Raw genomic sequence first — 19,395 nt, forward strand, 5'->3', positions numbered from 1 at the left:
TTGGAGACAGCATAGGATCAAAGGAAAAGGATCAAGGGGAGATGGACTACCTGGGAACTAAACTTTAAGGAAGAGATTTTAAAACGTGGGGGTAGGGATCTTTGATGTCTATGACTTACCCAACCAAACGTTATGGCAGGGATTTGGGGAAGGAGCCCTGTCAAGAAATAATGGGCACACACTTTGCTGAGGTGTAGCTGGTGTCATAAAGCTTAGCCATCTTTCACAATCAAGCCACGTAACAAAGTACAGATGCAGTGAAGGAACTGGAGACCTCAGTAATAAAGGCACTTAGTTCAATAGAGAAACTGAAATTTAATACAGAATTGCAAAGAAACGTTCCTTTGTCAGCTTGTCTACATAAACTCTCTCCTTTCACCTCAACCCCTCCAAAGATCATTTTTACAGACAATGAATACATTGTCTGTATTCACTGACAATACTCTAAACATAGAAAATACCTCCTCAGGACAAGCTAAATGGCTCTCATCTCTACCTTTTTTCACTAACATCCTTCTTAAATGGCTTTGTAAATCTATTAGCACATTTTGGAGATGTTTTCATTTTAGAAACAGACAAGTTGCTAATTGATCTTTTCTGAAGATGCTCCCCTTCTATAAATGAAGAAGTTTTAAGTTTCACATATGTAATGAGGATGTCTTACTTCCATATTCTAGTACTTAATATAAATTTCAGTACTTAATACAGTGAATGTTGAATGTGTGAATGAATAAAAAGAGTTTAGAGATTTGAATTTTACCAACATAAACAAAAAGACACAATAGTACTTTAAAAAAAAATAACATTTTAATCTTATAGCTCCTATCATTTCTCCAAAAGACTGTTCTCTTGGTTCTCAGAAGTTCCTACCAGTTTCTGATTTTAAAATGAGTAATTTCTCTTTTAAATGCCTGTAGTTGCCTTTCCTGAGTATTTGGAAGTCCTCTGACCAAAATCAAAAGGATAGAAGCCCATATTTCATTGGAGATTTAAAATTACTGATTACTGGGATTAAAGAAATATTTTAATAAATTCAAAGTTCTCAATTAACCACTGACTGAACTAATTTATCACTTAAATAAAAAAATTTGTTTAGCTTAATGCTGCTGCTGCTGCTAAGTCGCTTCAGTCGTGTCCGACTCTGTGCGACCCCATAGACGGCAGCCCACCAGGCTCCCCCGTCTCTGGGATTCTCCAGGCAAGAACACTGGAGTGGGTTGGCATTTCCTTCTCCAATGCGGGAAAGTGAAAAGTGAAAGTGAAGTTGATCAGTCGTGTCCGACTCTTAGCGACCCCATGGACTGCAGCCTACCGTTCATGGGATTTTCCAGGCAAGAGTACTGGAGTAGGGTGCCATTGCCTTCTCTGGTTTAGCTTACTAGAAATTAACAAAGGATACTGAGTTGAATTGTGTATGGGGTACTGAGAGAGGATGTGAGCAGAGTGAAGAGTAAGAACCAAGACCTGTTAGGAAGTCACAGCTACTGTCACTTTCTCATATCTGGAGTAAAATCATTTCAAAGTTAGAAAACATCCAAGGATGTAATTCATTATTTTATAGCTGAGGAAGCTGAAAGATGGAGTAATTTAAGAAGCCTTACAATTGTACTCATTTCACATGCTAGCAAGGTTATACTAAAAATCTTTAGAGCTAGACTTCAGCAGTATGTGAACCAAAAACTTCCAGATGTACAAGCTGGGTTTCAAAGAGGCAGAGGAAACAGATCAAATTGCCAACATTCCTTGGATCATGGAGAAGGCAAGGGGGTTCCAGAAAAATATCTACACTTCTGCTTCATTGACTATGCTAAAACTTTTGACTGTGGATCACAACAAACTATGGGAAATTCTTAAAGAGATGGGGGTACCAGACCACCTTCCCTGACTCTCAAGAAACCTGTAGGTGGGTCAAAAAGCAACAGGTAGAACCTTACATGGAAACACTGTTTCACAATTGGGAAAGGAGTACAACAATGCTATATATTGTCACTCTGCTTATTTAACTTATATGAGGAGTACATCATGGGAAATGCTGGACTAGATGAATCATAAGCTGGAATCAAGATTGCCAGAAGAAATATCAATAACCTCAGATATGCAGATGAAACTACTCTAATGGCAGAAACCAAAAGAGAACTTAAAGAGCCTCATGAGAAGGTGAAAGAGGAGAGTGAAAAGACTGGCTTAAAACTCAACCTTCAAAAAACTAAAATCATGGCATCTGGTCCCATCACTTCATGGTAAATAGAAGGGGAAAAAGTGGAAGCATTGCCAGATTTTTCTTTTCTTGGACTCCAAAATCACTATGTTCAGTGACTACAGCCATGAGATTAAAAAGCACTTGCTTCTTGGAAGAAAAGCTATGACAAACCTATATTGCATATAAAAATCAGAGACATCACTTTGCTGACAAAGGCCTGTATAGTCAAAGCTGTGCTTTTTCCAGTAGTCATGTACAGATGTGAGAGTTGGACCATAAAAAAGGCTGCTGCTGCTGCTAAGTCGCTTCAGTTGTGTCCGACTCTGTGAGACCCCATATACAGCAGCCGACCAGGCTCCACCATCCCTGGGATTCTCCAGGCTAGAACACATGAGTGGGTTGGCATTTCCTTCTCCAATGCAGGAAAGTGAAAAGTGAAAGTGAAGTCAATCAGTCATGTCCGACTTTTCGTGACCCCATGGACTGCAGCCTACCAGGCTCCTCCATCCATGATATTTTCCAGGCAAGAATACTGGAGTGGGTTGCCATTGCCTTCTCTGAAAAAAGGCTTAGCACCAAAGAATTGGTGCTTCTGAACTGTGGGGCTGGAGAAGACTCTTGAGAGTCCCTTAGACTGCAAGGAGATCCAACCAGTTCATTCTGAAGGAGGTCAGCCCTGGGATTTCTTTGGATGGACTGAGGATGAAGCTGAAATTTCAATACTTTAGCCACCTGATGCAAAGAGCTGACTCATTAGAAAAGACCCTGATGCTGGGAAATATTGATGGCAAAAGGAGAAGAGGGCAACAGAGGATGAGACGGGTAGATAGCATCACTGACTCAATGGACATGACTTTAAGCAAACTCCAGGAACTCGTGGAGGACAGAAAAGCCTCATGTGCTGCAGTCCATGGGTTCACAAATAGTTGGTCTTGACTTAGCGACTGAAAAACAGTCAGTTCAGTTCAGTTGCTCAGTCATGTCTGACTCTTGATGACCCCATCGACAGCAGCATGCCAGGCTCCCCTGTCCATCACCAACTCCCAGAGCTTGCTCAAATTCATGTCCATCAAATCAGTGATGCCATCCAACCATCTGATCCTCTGTCATCCCTTTTTCCTCCTGCCTTCAATCTTTCCCAGCATCAGGGTCTTTTCCAATGAGTCAGCTCTTTACATCAGGTAGCCAACGTATTGGAGCTTTAGCTTCAGCCTTAGTCCTTCCAATGAATATTTAGGACTGATTTCCTCCAAGATTGACTGGTTTGATCTCTTTGCAGTCCAAGGGACTTTCAAGAGTCTTCTCCAACACCACATTTCAAAAGCATCAATTGTTTGGCACTCAGCTTTCTTTATAGTCCAACTCTCACAGCCATACATGACTATTGGGAAAACCATAGCTTTAACTAGATGGACCTTTGTAGGCAAAGCAATGTCTCGGCTTTTTAATATGCTGTTTAGGTTGGTAGTAACTTTCCTTCCAAGGAATAACCGTCTTTTAATTTCATGGCTGCAGTCACCATCTGCAGTGATTTTGGAGCCCAAAGAAGTAGTCTGTCACTGTTTCCATTGTTTCCCCATCTATTGACATGAAGTGAAGTGACCAGATGCCATGATCTTAGTTTTCTGAATGTTGAACTTTAAGCCAACTTTTTCACTCTCCTCTTTCACTTTCACCATAGGCTCTTTAGTTCTTCACTTTCTCTCATAAGAGTGGTGTCATCTGCATATCTGAGGTTATGTATATTTCTCCCTGCAATCTTGATTCCAGCTTGTGCTTCATCCAGCCCAGGATTTCACATGATGTACTCTACATATAAGTTAAATAAGCAGGGTGACAACATACAGCTTTGATGTACTTCTTTCCTGATTTGGAAACAGTCTGTTGTTCTATGTGCAGTTCTAACTGTTGCTTCTTGACCTGCATAAATATTTTGCAGGAGGTGGGTAAGGTGGCCTGGTATTCCCATCTCTTGAAGAATTTTCCACAGATTGTTGTGATCCACACAGGCAAAGGCTTTGGCATAGTCAACAAAGCAGAAGTAGATGTTTTTCTGGAACTCTCTTGCTTTTTCCATGATCCAGCAGATGTTGGCAACTTGATCCCTGGCTCCTCTGCCTTTTCTAAAACCAGCTTGAACATCTGGAAGTTCATGGTTCACATACTGTTGAAGCATGGCTTGGAGAATTTTGAGCATTACTTTACTAGCATGTGAGATGAGTGCAATTGTGCGGTAGTTTGAACATTCTTTGGCATTACCTTTCTTTGGAATTGGAATGAAAACTGACCTTTTCCAGTCCTGTGGCCACGCTGAGTTTTCCAAATTTGCTGGCATATTGAGTGCAGCACTTTCACAGCATCATCTTTTAGAATTTGAATAGCTCAACTGGAATTCCATCACCTCCACTAGCTTTGTTTGTAGTGTTGCTTCCTCAGGCCCACTTGACTTCACATTCTAGGATATAGAGAAAATGAAAGATATACTCATTTGAATACAGAGTTCCAAAGAATAGCAAGAAGAGATAAGAAAGCCTTCCTACGTGATCTGTGCAAAGAAATAGAGGAAAACAATAGAATGGGAAAGACTAGAGGTCTCTTCAAGAAAATTAGAGATACCAAGGGAACATTTCATGCACAGATGAGCACAATAAAGGACAGAAATGTTATGGACTTGTGACCCAGGAATCCCACTGCTGGGCATACACACCGAGGAAACCAGAATTGAAAGAGACATGTACCCCAATGTTCATCGCAGCACTGTTTATAACAGTCAGGACATGGAAACAACCTAGATGTCCATCAGCAGATGAATGGATAAGAAAGCTGTGGTACATATACACAATGGAGTATTACTCAGCCGTTAAAAAGAATACATTTGAATCAGTTCTGATGAGATGGATGAAACTGGAGCCGATTATACAGAGTGAAGTAAGCCAGAAGGAAAAACACCAATACAGTATACTAACACATATATATGGAATTTAGAAAGATGGCAATGATGACCATGTATGCAAAACAGCAAAAAAGACACAGATGTGTATAACGGACTTTTGGACTCAGAGGGAGAGGGAGAGGGTGGGATGATTTGGGAGAATGGCATTGAAACATGTATACTATCATGTAAGAATCAAATGGCCAATCTATGTCCGATGCAGGATACAGCATGCTTGGGGCTGGTGCACGGTGATGACCCAGAGAGATGTTATGGGGAGGGAGGTGGGAGGGGGGTTCATGTTTGGGAACGCATGTACACCCGTGGTGGATTCATGTCAATGTATGGCAAAACCAATACAGTATTGTAAAGTAAAATAAAGTAAAAATAAAAATAAAAATAAAAATAAAAAAAAGAAATGTTATGGACCTAACAGAAGGAAGCAGCAGGCTTCCCTGGTGGCTCAGATGGTAAAGCCTCTGCCTGCAATGTGGGAGGCCCGGTTTGATCGCTGGGTTGGGAAGATCCCCTGGAGAAGGAAATGGCAACCCACTCCAGTACCTTGCCTGGAGTAAATTTACTCTTGCCTAAATCCCATGGACAGAAGAGCCTGGTAGGTTATAGTCCATGGGGTCGCAAAGAGTCGGACACGATTGAGCGACTTCACTCAACAGAAGCAGAAGATATTAAGAAGAGGTGGCAAGAATACACAGAAGAACTATACAAAAAAGATCTTCATGACCCAGATAACCACGATGGTGTGATCACTCAGCTAGAGCCAGACATCCTGGAACGCAAAGTCAAGTGGGCCTTAGGAAGCATCACTACGAACAAAGCTAGTGAACAACAATAGCAACAACAATTTTGATAGCACTGAGGAAAAGAGAGTAACAGCCTAGTGGGAGTGGGGTTGGTTTTTGTTTTTGGAAAGAAAATTTCTTTGTTCGACTATGCCAGGTCGTAGTTGCACTGGCAGGATCTTTTAGCTGCGGCTTGTGAACACTTTGCAGCATGTGGGGATCTAGTTGACACCCAGGCCCCTTGCATTGGGAGAGTGCAGTCTTAGCCACTGAACCACCAGGGAACTTCTCTGATGGGTTTTTAAAGACTAGACTACTAAGAGAGAGGTCAAATTATTCATGTAAGTCTCTAGTTTAACTAATCCAAATGAAATAAATAGGGAAAATATTAACTGATTTCATACTGTTATTTCACCACACTCTTCAGCTCTGAGGAAGGGGGCATAAAAACCTTGAATTTTATTCCTGTGGCCCAGTGACAATGTTCAGAGAAATGTGGCATTTTTGCCATCATTTTGACAAACTTGGTTATTTTTATATGGCCATCTGTCCCTAAACCTGATTATTAAGGATATTCTTAACTTTGTTCTTTTCAATGTAAAAATTAGCAGAAAAATTTAAAAAGCACTGAAATGTCTTCCTACTCTATACTTAGGTGGGTGGAAGGGAAAGAGAAGGAGAAGGAAGAAAAAAAGATATGCTTTAAATATTATTTAATTATAAGATAGGAATTAACATTTTAACTTTTACAGAGTTCATGCTACTTAAAGGACAGAGCACTCTTTAAAAACTTCTGTTAAATCTTCTAAACTATATATAAAGTTCCTGTGATTTACCACTTTAAATACTGTACTATTTACTTTTTGCTGGTATATACAATGCTAATCTGATTTAGAAATATACTTTTTACTATTATGAATAATAATTACTGAGTAATGTCCTGCCACAAAAGCAATATATGTGCACAAGGTAATTAGACATTACAGATAAGGGGAAAGAAAAGAAAATAAAAATCACATGCAATTCCACCATCTAGAGATTTTTCTCTTATAGTGAAGTATTAATCTTCACTATTAAAAATGATGTTTCTGATAACCTGGATCAATTGTCAGCCATATGAGTGAGCCTCCTGGCACATTCCAGCCCAAGTGAGCCCCCAGATTGAAACAGGAGAGAAGGGGACAGGGCACAACCTTAAAAGAATGACAGCGATAGGGCATGACAAGAACTGGTTAGAACTAACTAGACGCAAGATGGTGGAAGAGTCAACTTCCAGTAGAACTTGAGCCTCATTATACCCTCATTGTAACGCATTAGTATCCTAAGTGACACACCAGTGCCATGACAGTTCTTAAGCCAACCATCAGTCCAGTTCAGTCGCTCAGTCGTGTCTGACTCTTTGCAACCCCATGAATCGCAGCATGCCAGGCCTCCCTGTCCATCACCAACTCCCGGAGTTTACTCAGACTCACGTCCATCGAGTCAGTGATGCCATCCAGCCATCTCATCCTCTGTCGTCCCCTTCTCCTCCTGCCCCCAATCCCTCCCAGCATCAGAGTCTTTTCCAATGAGTCAGCTCTTCACATGAGGTGGCCAAAGTATTGGAGTTTCAGCTTTAGCATCATTCCTTCCAAAGAAATCCCAGGGCTGATCTCCTTCAGAATGGACTGGTTGGATCTCCTTGCAGTCCAAGGGACTCTCAAGAGTCTTCTCCAACACCACAGTTCAAAAGCATCAATTCTTTGGTGCTCAGCCTTCTTCACAGTCCATAAAAGGCCCCAAACGCAGTGGCCCAGTTCCTAAAAATCTCCTCCCTTTCCCCAATACAGTTGGAATAATCCTCCAAGTCATTAGCCTATGAAATTATCCAGCCCATAAAAACTAATATATTTGGGGGCCTTTTGTCTTCTGAGATGGCCCACACAGTGTTTGTGGAGTGTGTTTCTCTCTAAATAAATGCTCTACTCATCTGTCACTTTGCCTCTCTCTGAATTCATTCTTCAATGAGACATAAAAGAAAGTGAAAATGAAAGTCCCTCAGTTGTAGCCAACTCTTTGTGACCCAATGGTCTATACAGTCCATGGAATTCTCCAGGCCAGAGTACTGGAGTGGGCAGCCCTTTCCTTCTCCAGGGGATCTTCCCAACTCAGGGATCGAACCCAGGTCTCTCACACTGCAGGCATATTCTCTACCAGCTGAGCCATAAGGGAAGCCTAAGACATAAAGAACATCTTTAGACATAAAGAACATTTATTATATTCTGAGACCAGGTGTGTGATCTCAAATAAAAGACAATGGTTCTGGCTGGTTTGAGTCCCAGCTCATGGGTTCAAGTCTTAGACTGAGTTTTGCCTGGATTTGAGTCCTGGTACCTGTGTTCTAGTCCAATATGAGATGTGCAGTTTCAGCATGACTGTGGCCCCAGTCAACATGACGTAGTACATTAGAACTTCTCAGCTGAGCCCAGTCAACCTACAGAATTTTGAGATACAATAAAGCAGTTGGTGCTTTAAGCCACAAGCTTTAAGTTTTTCTGGTATGCAGTGGTAGATAACTGGAAAAACTGTTGGAAAATTAAAGCTATTAGAAAAATAGACTGTAATGATGTGAGAAAGTGTTGATTTAATGTTAAAATAGATGCAAAAAGAGACAAGGTGTGATTGATATTGTTTAAAAATATAAAGATAACATAATTTAGTACTTCACTTATATATAGGATCTGTTTTTCACAGTTGTGTAACTAAGAGGAAAATAAAAGATGTTGCCAGTGTTTGAATAATTTATTTCCCTGAATCTCTGTTTTTTTATTTTTTTCACTTGGCAGGTAATACTAGTTGCAACACATTAACAACAGATAATAAATCTAGTAGTATGAAAAAAGTAGTGTATATGATAGTAAATAGGTCTCTGCTTGAAAGAAAAATTTAGATTACTAGAACATGTGATGCTGTAATATAATTTAGACAAATAAAAATTATTAGAAGAGTAATCCAATTGTTATTTAGTTGCTAAATAGAGTCCAACTCTTTTGCAACCCTATGGACTGTAACCACAAGGCTCCTCTGTCCAAGGGATTTCCCAAGCAAGAATATTGGAGTAGGCTGCGATTTTTCCTCCAGGGAATCTTCCCGACCTGGGGATCACACCCGAGTCTCCTGTGTTGGCAGGTGGATTCTTTACCACTGAACCACCAGGGAAGCCCAACCCAACTGTAAGTAAAATCAATTCTAATTTAGCTTTGCTATAATAACCAAGTAATTATTTAATTTAGAAAGTGTTTATGTGTAAATAAACATTGGCTCTTAATGAGCAGATCATGTTCTGAGTTTAATCTATGATCAAATGACTTCTGTTTTAAAGTTAAAATTATTTTTAGAAACATATATTTTAAATAAAAGTAATTTGAATGTATTATCCCCAATTATCTAATTATGCTAGTTAGAATTTGAAGAGATAATATATCATATAAAATATAAGAAGTAAGACATGAAAGGGAACTTCATGCCTATCTATTAATAGTTAATAAGTTAATATTGATGCCTATTAATAGAGTTAATATTAACCTCTAAGTTTAGAGAGAGAGAGAAAGGTAAGCTAAGGAAGTGATCAGATCCGTAATATAAAATGGAAACTAAAAAGAGGGTTGCACAGAGATTAAAATTTGATAATCCAAGTTAGATCATGAAATGTTATTCAGCCTTCCCGAGCTCTTGAAGTAGTGGTGTTGTTGAGGAGTGGATAGAGACCAGAGGCAGATAGTTCCACTGAAAAGGAATTTCAATAAGAGGCAAAGTCAAGCACTGAGAAATATCAATATGTATAGTTTTGCTCATGTAGTTCATCATTTGGAAAATGAATTTATCTGACCTCATAGGAGAAATCTGAACATTACATTAGGTTATACGACATGCCTATATTAGGTAAGTGACATCTTAGGAAATGAGAACTCTAAATATTTCCCACATAATGCCATATTATCTTTCTCCTCTAAGGATTTTTATAGCATTAAAATAAAATTCATTAGTTATCTATTATAAGCCAGGTATTTACAAGGCAAAATATTTTGCTGGAGAATGTGAGTATCCTGGCTCTCAACAACAACCTTTACTAGGGAAGACAGTTTTTCATTCATTTAGTCAAATATATTTTTACTGATCACGTTTGTATTCCAGTCACTTTAATAGATTCTGGGATACACTAGTAAATAAAGTCCCTGTGCCTGCATGCTAAGATGCTTCAGTTGCCTCTGACTCTTTGCTACCTTATGGACTGTAGCCCATCAGGCTCCTCAGTCCATGGGATCCTCCAGGCAAGAATACTGGAGTGGGTTGCCATGCCCTCCTCCAGGGGATCTTTCTTACCTAGCAACAGAAACTACATCATGGAAACTTCATCTCCAGTGGCTCCTGCATCGCAGGCAGATTCTTTACAGCTGAGCCACCAGAGAAGCCCAAAACAAAGTCCCTACTAACATGGAACTTATATTGTTGAGAGGGGGAATAAATAAGCGTATTTGTGTGCTAGTTGCTCAGTCGTGTCCGACTCTTTGCGAATCCATGGGCTGTAGCCTCCAGGCTCCTCCATCCCTGGAATTCCCAGGCAAGAATACTGGAGTGTGTTGCCATTTCCTTCTCCAAAATAAGTGTATAAATAAATATAAAATATATATTTATATAAAATAAATATATTTATATAAATATAAAATATTAATATTAGATAGCCATAAAGTGCTACAAACAAAAGTAATGTAAAGTAATGGGACTATTTTAAATAAAATGATTTGGGTAAATCTTTTCAAGATGCTCATTTCTGAGCAAAAGCTTAAATGAAGTGAGAAACATATGAATAATAAATAAGTAAATGTTTATTTATTTATCTGTATTGACATATATGCAAAGTGAAGAATATGCACATTACATCATTGTCTATTTGACATATAAATATTTCCAAAGATTTATAATCTCTAGCCAACCTCAGTAATTTATTCTAATGCCAGCCTTCTCTCAACAAGAAAATTTTCCTGTGTAACTTAGAAAATTTTTCATGTAAGATGAATTACTTTTTTTCATCCACAATTTGGTATATATCTCACTTAATGAAATAATTATGTTATTCCTTAGTTACTTACACATAAATTTTAATTAAAAATAATATAGTCTCACTGACATAAAAATCAGAAAATTAGAAGTGTTAACAGAAACATTCACCCAACTCTGTAAAATAATATTTACAGGTATAGCATAATTTTTAAAATGATACAAAAAGAAAGTGTTTTATGATGAGAATGATTACTTTCTACTTTTCAGTTTTCTTTCACTTTGACTCTAGTAGTACCAGAGTAATTTAAAATTTCCCAAATAAAAATAAACTCACACTGCTTTCCCATGGAAGGTAATTCAAACTTGAAGGGGAAATACCATAAGATTTGCATGTTTCTTTAAATATTTTCCTAAAAAATTAGATGATCTTTTGCCTATATATCTTATTTATATCCTCAGCTGGGCCTCCCTTGTAGCTCAGTTGGTAAAGAATCTGCCTGCAGTGCAGGAAATCTGGGTTTGATTCCTGGGTCAAGAAGATCCCCTGGAGAAGAAAATGACAACCCACTCCAGTATTCCTGCCTGGATAATCCCATGGACAGAGGAGCCTGGCAGGCTACAGTCCATGGGGTCACAAGAGTTGGACACAACTTGGCAACTAAACCACCACCACCATCTCCAACTAAATGTACATTTAAAAAATCTCAAACCAAAAACTGTGGTGTGTCTTCCATTTATTGTCTATTAAATTTCAATCTTCTCAGGTAGCCCTAGTAGTAAAGAAAAAGTGAAAGTGTTAATTGCTTAATCTAATCTGACTTTTTGCAACCCCATGGGCTGACCTGCCAGGTTCCTCTGGTCCATAGAATTCTCCAGGCAAGAACACCAGAGTGGGTAGCCATCCCCTTCTGGAGGAGATCTTCCTGACCCAGGGATTGAACTCAGGTCTCCTGCGTCGCTGGCAGATCCTTTACTGTCTGAGTCACCAGGGAAGTGGTAAAGAATCCATCTGCCAATGCAGGAGATGCAAGAGACGTGGGTTTGTTCCCTGAGTCAGAAAGAGCCCCTGGAGCAAATGGCAACCTGCTGCTGTATTCTTGCCTGGAGAGTTCCATGGACAGAGGGACCTGGAGGGCTACAGTCCATGAGTCTGCAGAGAGTTGGACACAGCTGAGCATACACATATACACAACTTTCAAAATTAATTTAATTTGTATTAAAAAATTTTTTTCTCTAGGATTGTTTGAGATAACTCTCTACATTTTGTTCATTTTCTTGAGTCACTTTCTCAGTTGAATTTTTCCTCAATTAATGTATGATTAAAGTCAACATTTTCAAGTGTTTCTGGAAGCAAGTGTGCCTGTTCAAGTAAGTTGGTGAAAACTAAACAATCAGGGAGGTACAGTGTTTTCATTAGGATAAAAAAGGGCAAGGTTTCAAGAGGCAGTTCTTTAAAATGATTGTTTCCTATCAGATTTTATGAAGAATTACTCTAAAAATTCTCAAACAGTAGGCCAATAAAATGTCAAAACAGATTTTAACTTCTACCATACATATAAACTGTTCAAATCTGTATAACTCAATCAACCTAAGTGTGGCAAGTGATGTTCAAATACTTGAAAAATGATATTTTTTTTCTTAATAGTTTACCGGTGTTTTTTTTTCAACAAAACTTTTTCTGTTACTTATGGGAAACAGTGAGATTGTTGTCATGTGGCATGTATTTTGCTTTCCAGAGATAACTGACTATTCATTAATTTTATACTGCATAAAGAGGCGCAGTATATCTGAACATTGAGGGATTAAAAACATATATAAAATGAGAAAATTAAGTCCAAACGACTTCACTGATGCAACTCTGCTAGTTAAAAAATGATACAAACTTGAGAGCTCTTAACTCCTAGATTCCCTGCCCTTCACTGCATTGTATTGGACGAATTATGAAACTGAACTGAAGAAATGAATCATTATCATTATCAACCTTTTGTTGAGAACTTAATTCAATCCTCAATCTTAGATCTCAGAGCATAATTTTTATTACATCATTTAGTCCTCACAAGCACTCCATAAGGTAGGTTACTATCATTATTCCAGCCTTGTGAAGGATATATCTGAGGTTTGAAGAGTTTAAATTCCCTGTTCCTAAGGGGCAGAGCTAACTGAAATCTATTGCCTAGATTCTTTGGTATAAGAGCCCTAATTAGAATAATTAATAACAAATGTTCCCTTCTCCCCCTTATTCCTTTTTTAATAGTAGTTGGGTGTCTTTGAAATATATATATGTATATATATACACACACATATATAGATATTTCTTCTTAAATCCTACATGGTTGATTTTATCATGTCAACCATACTTAGTATTTGCTGATTTATTTTCTTAGATTTCAAAAGTGTCAGGACTCAGGATTCAAGTTTCTTTGTGTTTGATTGCTTAACTTGATCTTTATTTTGGTATGAAAATTGGCTCATCCAGTAAACTCTCATCTTAACATACTAAAACATTTTGTGTTTAGTATTTCAGTCCCTGAGGAGGACTAGTGAGCCAATTCTAAGTTTTGACATCTCTGAAAATCTTTTTCTTTTACCCTATCTGACTCCAGAAATTCCAGAGTATGCTACTAACCAAATATAATTTTATGTAATTTTATTTTTCAATTTTATTGAGAAATAGACATATATCACTGTATAATTTTAAGGTGTTGGGCATGTTGGTTTGATTTACATATATTGTGAAATGATTACAATAGGTTCAGCTAACATTTAACTTCTTATATACATAGAATCAAAAGAAAAGAGGAAAACATTTTCCTTTTGTGATGAGAAAATTTCCTTCTTAGGATTTTCTCACTTAAAAACTTTTGTATCATACAGAAATGCTAGCTATAGTCATCACGTTGTTCATTGTATCTGCAACTGGAAATCTGTGCCTTTTGATCACCTTCCTCCAGTTCCCCCACCTCACACTCTCTGCCTCCAATAACCTCAAGTTTGATCTCTTTTCTTATGAGTTTGGGTTTGTTTTTAATTTTTTTTAGATTTTATGTATAAGCGAAATTGTACAGTATTTGTCCTTCTCTGTTTGACTTCACTAGCATAATGCCTTCAAGTTTCATCCATGTTTTTGCAAGTGGTAGGATTTCCTGACTATATTGCTAAGTAATATTCCATTGCAATAATGTTTATCACAGCTTCTTTTTCCAGTCATTCACCAATAGACACTAAGATTGTTTTCATATGTTGGTTATTGTAAATAACGTTATGAATATCACGCTGTAGATAGCTTTTTTTTTTTAAAGAAACAGAGAAAAACTATTTCTTTGTGATGATGGGAACTCTTAGGACTTACTCTTTCAATAAGCTTCCTATATAACATACAAACAGTTAATTATATTTATTATGTTGTACATTACATTTATAGTACTTATTTATGTTATAATCTGAAATTTCTACAAGAGGCTTTTAAACTTTGCATTTGATTTCCTTAATAGTTTTTGTCTTTCTTACAGAAAAATTCCAAATAATAGATGAAGTAAAAATGAGCTAAACAGAAAATCACCATTAGAATATCACAGTAATACTCCGGCTGTATGTATTTAGTGGGCAAAACTTTAAGAAAAAACAGGATATTTGCATAGACTGAAATGATTAGGGAATGTTACAGAAATTTTCAGTGACTTCTGTATTGATTCCCTAAGGATGTTTTCCAAGATTCAAGTATAGAATTTGTGTTATTTTTAGTACATTTAGATTTATACCTTTAGTCCCTTGATTGTGACTTGCACTACATAGCCCACTGGATAGCAGTGTTTCTCATTAAAAAAAAAAAGCAACATAAATGCCTAATATTAGAGTTTCATCTTGTTATCATTTTATGTTGAAATATACAGCCATGGAAAATCATTTTTTTGAGCTAAAACTATCTAATGATACTGGGAAATGATCATGATAAAATGGTAAGTATGTTAAAGGCAAACATACAAACTGTGTATGTGTTATGAAACAAATTTAGTTTTAAAAATATGTATATAAATAAACATATAGAAAAAGTACTAGAAAGAAATAGATCAACAGGTTAATAGTGTTTATCTTGAATAGTAGAACTGCAGCTTATTTTTCTCTTCTTTTTTTATACTTTTCTCCAATGAACATATGTTTTTAATGTTACCAGAAAAAAAATAACAATGAGACAAAAGTCACTTCCATGTGACAGTTGACACTATCCAAATCCTTCACGTGGATTTGTGTTAAGCTACTCTGGCTACCAACCAATCTTAGCACTGAGAGTGGATCCCATGGCTACCAACCAATCTTGGCCCTGGGAGTGGATCCCAAAACAAAGGTGAACCATCCTACCTGAGACAGTCTAGAGTGGAAGTGTAACAGGGTTGCTACTGCTGTGAAGTCGCTTCAGTCATGTCCGACTCTTTGTGACCCTATGGACTGCATCCTGCCAGGCTCCTCTGTCCATGGGGTTCTCCAGGCAAGAATACTGGAGTGGGTTGCCGTGCCCTCCTCCAGGGAATCTTCCTGATCCAGGGACTGAACCCATGTTTCTTACATCTCTTGCATTGGCAGGCAGGTTCTTTACCATTGGCGTATATGTCAAAATATGTACATGGGTTTGAGCAAGCTCTGGGAGTTGGTGATGGACAGGGAAGCCTGGTGTGCTGCAGTCTATGAGTTCACAGGAGTTGGACATGACTGAGTGACTGAACTGAACTGAACTGAAATGTCAAAAACCGATTAAAGAGAATCAATAACTAAAGTCAGGGAGATTGAATATAGATTCTCAGATCCAATAGGTGAAACATGTAGCTTCATATAAGAACCAGGGCTGAGTCAGAACCATATTGAAAATAAGGATGAGAAGAGAAGCATGATACAGAGGAACTGATGGGGCCCTTGATTGCCATGAATTCCCCAGATGGGTCTGGGGCTGATTTTGATTTGGGTTACTGGTTCCAAAGAGTTCAGGCTGCTTTAAATGCCTTGTGTTAAGGTAGCAAGAAAAGAGAAATAACTAATTTCAAAATATCAATTTTGCATTGCAGTGTTTAATGTACTTTGAGAAACATTTATATTTCCAGTCCCCTTCTTTCTGCCACAGACTCATCTGTCAGAATTCTTGATGGTCTAGTTCAAGTTCCAACTCCTCCCTAAAATCTTCTTTGGTCCCCCAATTGGATGTGATTTCTCATTCCCTCCTTTAAAATCCTGCAGATTTTCTTTATAGTATTTGTAAAGAACACAAGTTTGTCAGCACAGTGAAATAGCAAACTGGCCTTTAAGGTTTGAAAACTTACAGAAGCCTGGGTTGACATATAACTGTTTTATGTGACACACTGTGTGTAGCTTTTACTGAACTAGCTACATGACAAAGTGCTATGAACATATACATATTTATTAACATAAAAATGATAAGGAAGGTTGTCACCCACTGCAAATACACTTCTCTTGGAAGATATATTTTATCTTAGTAGCTAATACTTTCACATACTTGTTCGTTACTTTCCTGCTTGCTTTTAACTCATAAATTATCCTTTAAAAGTTGGCATGCTTCCCACTGTCAGAGTTCACAGATTAAATTATAATCTGGAACATTTCCTTTACCTCGCCTGGTAATATTTTATGTAGGCTTCCAAGTCACTGACATTTTCAGTACTGCTGTGGAGATTAGGGCAGAGGAGGGAAATGGGACTGAATATCAGTCTCATTTTAAAGAAACAGATATCAGCAAACATTGTCACTGCTGGTTTTCCTCACATCACACAGATTTTCAAATTAATGAAATGCTTTAAGTATTTCTAATTCCTAAATTTTTCTTCTAGGATATGGTGGTCTTTTTATGAGACTATGGCTATTTCTTACTACATTGTGTTGCCTTTAGTAATCTGTAAATCAACTTTCTTAACTTGTGAAATGTGTATTCTGGAATGAATTTTTGGCACCTTGCATAACAAGGCTGTAACTCTTCTTTTAACTTCTTACTTGATGTCTCCATTTGAAGTCCCACAGATGCCTTAAGCTCAGAGAACAGAATTATGATATTCACTGCTTTCTGCCACTTCTCCTGCAAAGGTTCTCTTAGCATCTAGTTCTCTCTCACCTTCCATATCTAACCAACCACCAATTCTCATGACACACAGAAAATAATTACAAATGGGATACAAATTACTGGGATTTCAGGTAGTCAATAACACAGTACCCCCTTTTGTTTGTCCACTTCAGAAGCAATTGAGAAGAGTGTTAGAAAGTGGAGATCATAATACTGGCTTTTTAAAAAATATCTAGTAGTTTGTACCTCTTAATCCCATACCCCTATCTTGCCCCTCATATCTTCCTTCTCCCCACTAGTTTATTCTCTGTATCTGTAAGTCTGTTTCTGTTTTATCTTTATTAATTTTATTTTTTAGATTCCACACATAAATGATAACATACAGAATTTATCTTTTTCTGTGACTTATTTCACTAAACATAATCCCCTCCAGGTCCATCATGTTTTCGCAAATGGCAAAATTTTATTCTTTTTTTTACAGCTAAGCTACATATATATATATATATATATATATATACCACATCTTCTTTATCCATTTGTCTGGTTAATGGACACTGAGGTTTCTTCCATATCTTGGCTATTGTAAGTAACATGGCTACAAACATTGAGGTACATGTATCTTTTCAAATGAGTGATTCTGTTTTCCTCAGATATATTCCAAACAGTGGGATTGCTTCATATGGTAGTTCTATTTTCAGTTATTTGAGGAGTCTCCACACTGTTTTCCATAATGGCTGTACCAAATTAAATACTATCTGGATTGCTCTTGAGCTCCTGAAGTCAGATGAGAGCTAAATGGACTGACTAGAAAGTCCTGGTATCCCCTAGCTCCTCTCCTACCTCCCATCTATGTCTTCGGAAGGTTCTTCTGGGAGTTAATTTGGTATTGAAAAAGTAACTTAAGCTTCTCTGCCTCCTACTAGTCTGCTAAAGAAAAGAAAAGACATTCAAATCCTCAGTGATAGCAGATGATTGACATAAAATGTGGACCAGTGACTTTTAACTATAACACAATCTGCAGTCTTCACAGGGAGGAGTGGTTAAGGTGTGGGGCAAGCGGCCAGGAGTTTATGTTAGTAAAGTCCATCCACTGGAAGCAAGAGAAATGGATAATACGTATATTCCTCCTCCAACAAGAGACAGGAGGAAAAGAGGAAGAATTTTGAGTCACGGAAATCAAGAGAGGAGAATGTTTCAAGAAGAAAACAGTTAATCACTGTTCAAATGCCATGCTTGCACCTTTCTTTAAGCTCATGGTCTCTCTGCGTGTGTGTGGTAAGTCGCTTCAGTCATGCCAGAGTCTGTGCGACTCCATGGACTATAGCACACCCACAGCCAGGCTCCTCTGTCCATGGAGATTGTCCACTTGAGAATACTGGAGTGGGTTGCTGTGCCCTCCTCTAGGGGATCTTCCCAACCTAGGGATCAAATCCACATCTCTTATGTGTCCTGCTAACAAGCTCATATTTCTCCTTGAAGACTCAAGCAAGTGAGAGCTCTGTGAGACCTTGACAGGTAGGCAGAAGGCAGGTAGTTCTGTATCACCTATGCTTGCATTGAAATTTATATTTATCCTTTACCTTTTATCACATCAAAACAGTTATTTATACTGCTTTTTGCTCTCAGAAAGAATTCTAAAAGCGCAGATTGTGTGTGTCATTGTAAATGACCAGCACATTTTTGCTTTAGATATTTACCAGTACATGAATGTCAAAAATAGACAAAATAAATATTTAGGGTGGAAATAGCTTAATATCTATTATATGAGGAGATTTAATGAATTATATTGTTGTGTAAATTAAGAATATAATACATATTTAAATTACATTACTATATTAAATTTTGTTAATGATATAATTAAATCAACTAATTAATTTGTTACAATGACAAATAGAATACTAAATCTATTCTAAAAGTCTTTAGAATAAAGACTGAAAGGATGTTTTTATAAGGATAAAATTGTAGTAACATAAGGAAAAAAAACCATGACATCATAGGTGGGAAAAAAGAAAGGTGAAAAGTAATTTTTAAAAATTACATACCAATATTTAAAATTTACATACACATATTCATATGTAAAAACACATATAAATTTTAATAGAAAACATACCAAAATGTTAACTATGTTTTTGTGATTTTATATTTTCTTGTTTATACCCTTCAACTTTTTTCCAAATAATAACTAGAAAAATATTATTGTAAAACAAAATAATTATGTAAACTGTGGCTCACTGGCTGCCTGTGGTGCACAATGTTCTTCCCACTGTCAACCTTCTATAAACCGTGGTGAATTGCTAGGTATATTGGGGCCACTGATTTGTTGACATTTTAAAAAATCTTTTATTTATTTACTTTTTTTTGCCAT

Source organism: Budorcas taxicolor, chromosome 5 (genome assembly GCF_023091745.1).
Source record: "Budorcas taxicolor isolate Tak-1 chromosome 5, Takin1.1, whole genome shotgun sequence".
NCBI classification, from domain to species: domain Eukaryota; kingdom Metazoa; phylum Chordata; class Mammalia; order Artiodactyla; family Bovidae; genus Budorcas; species Budorcas taxicolor.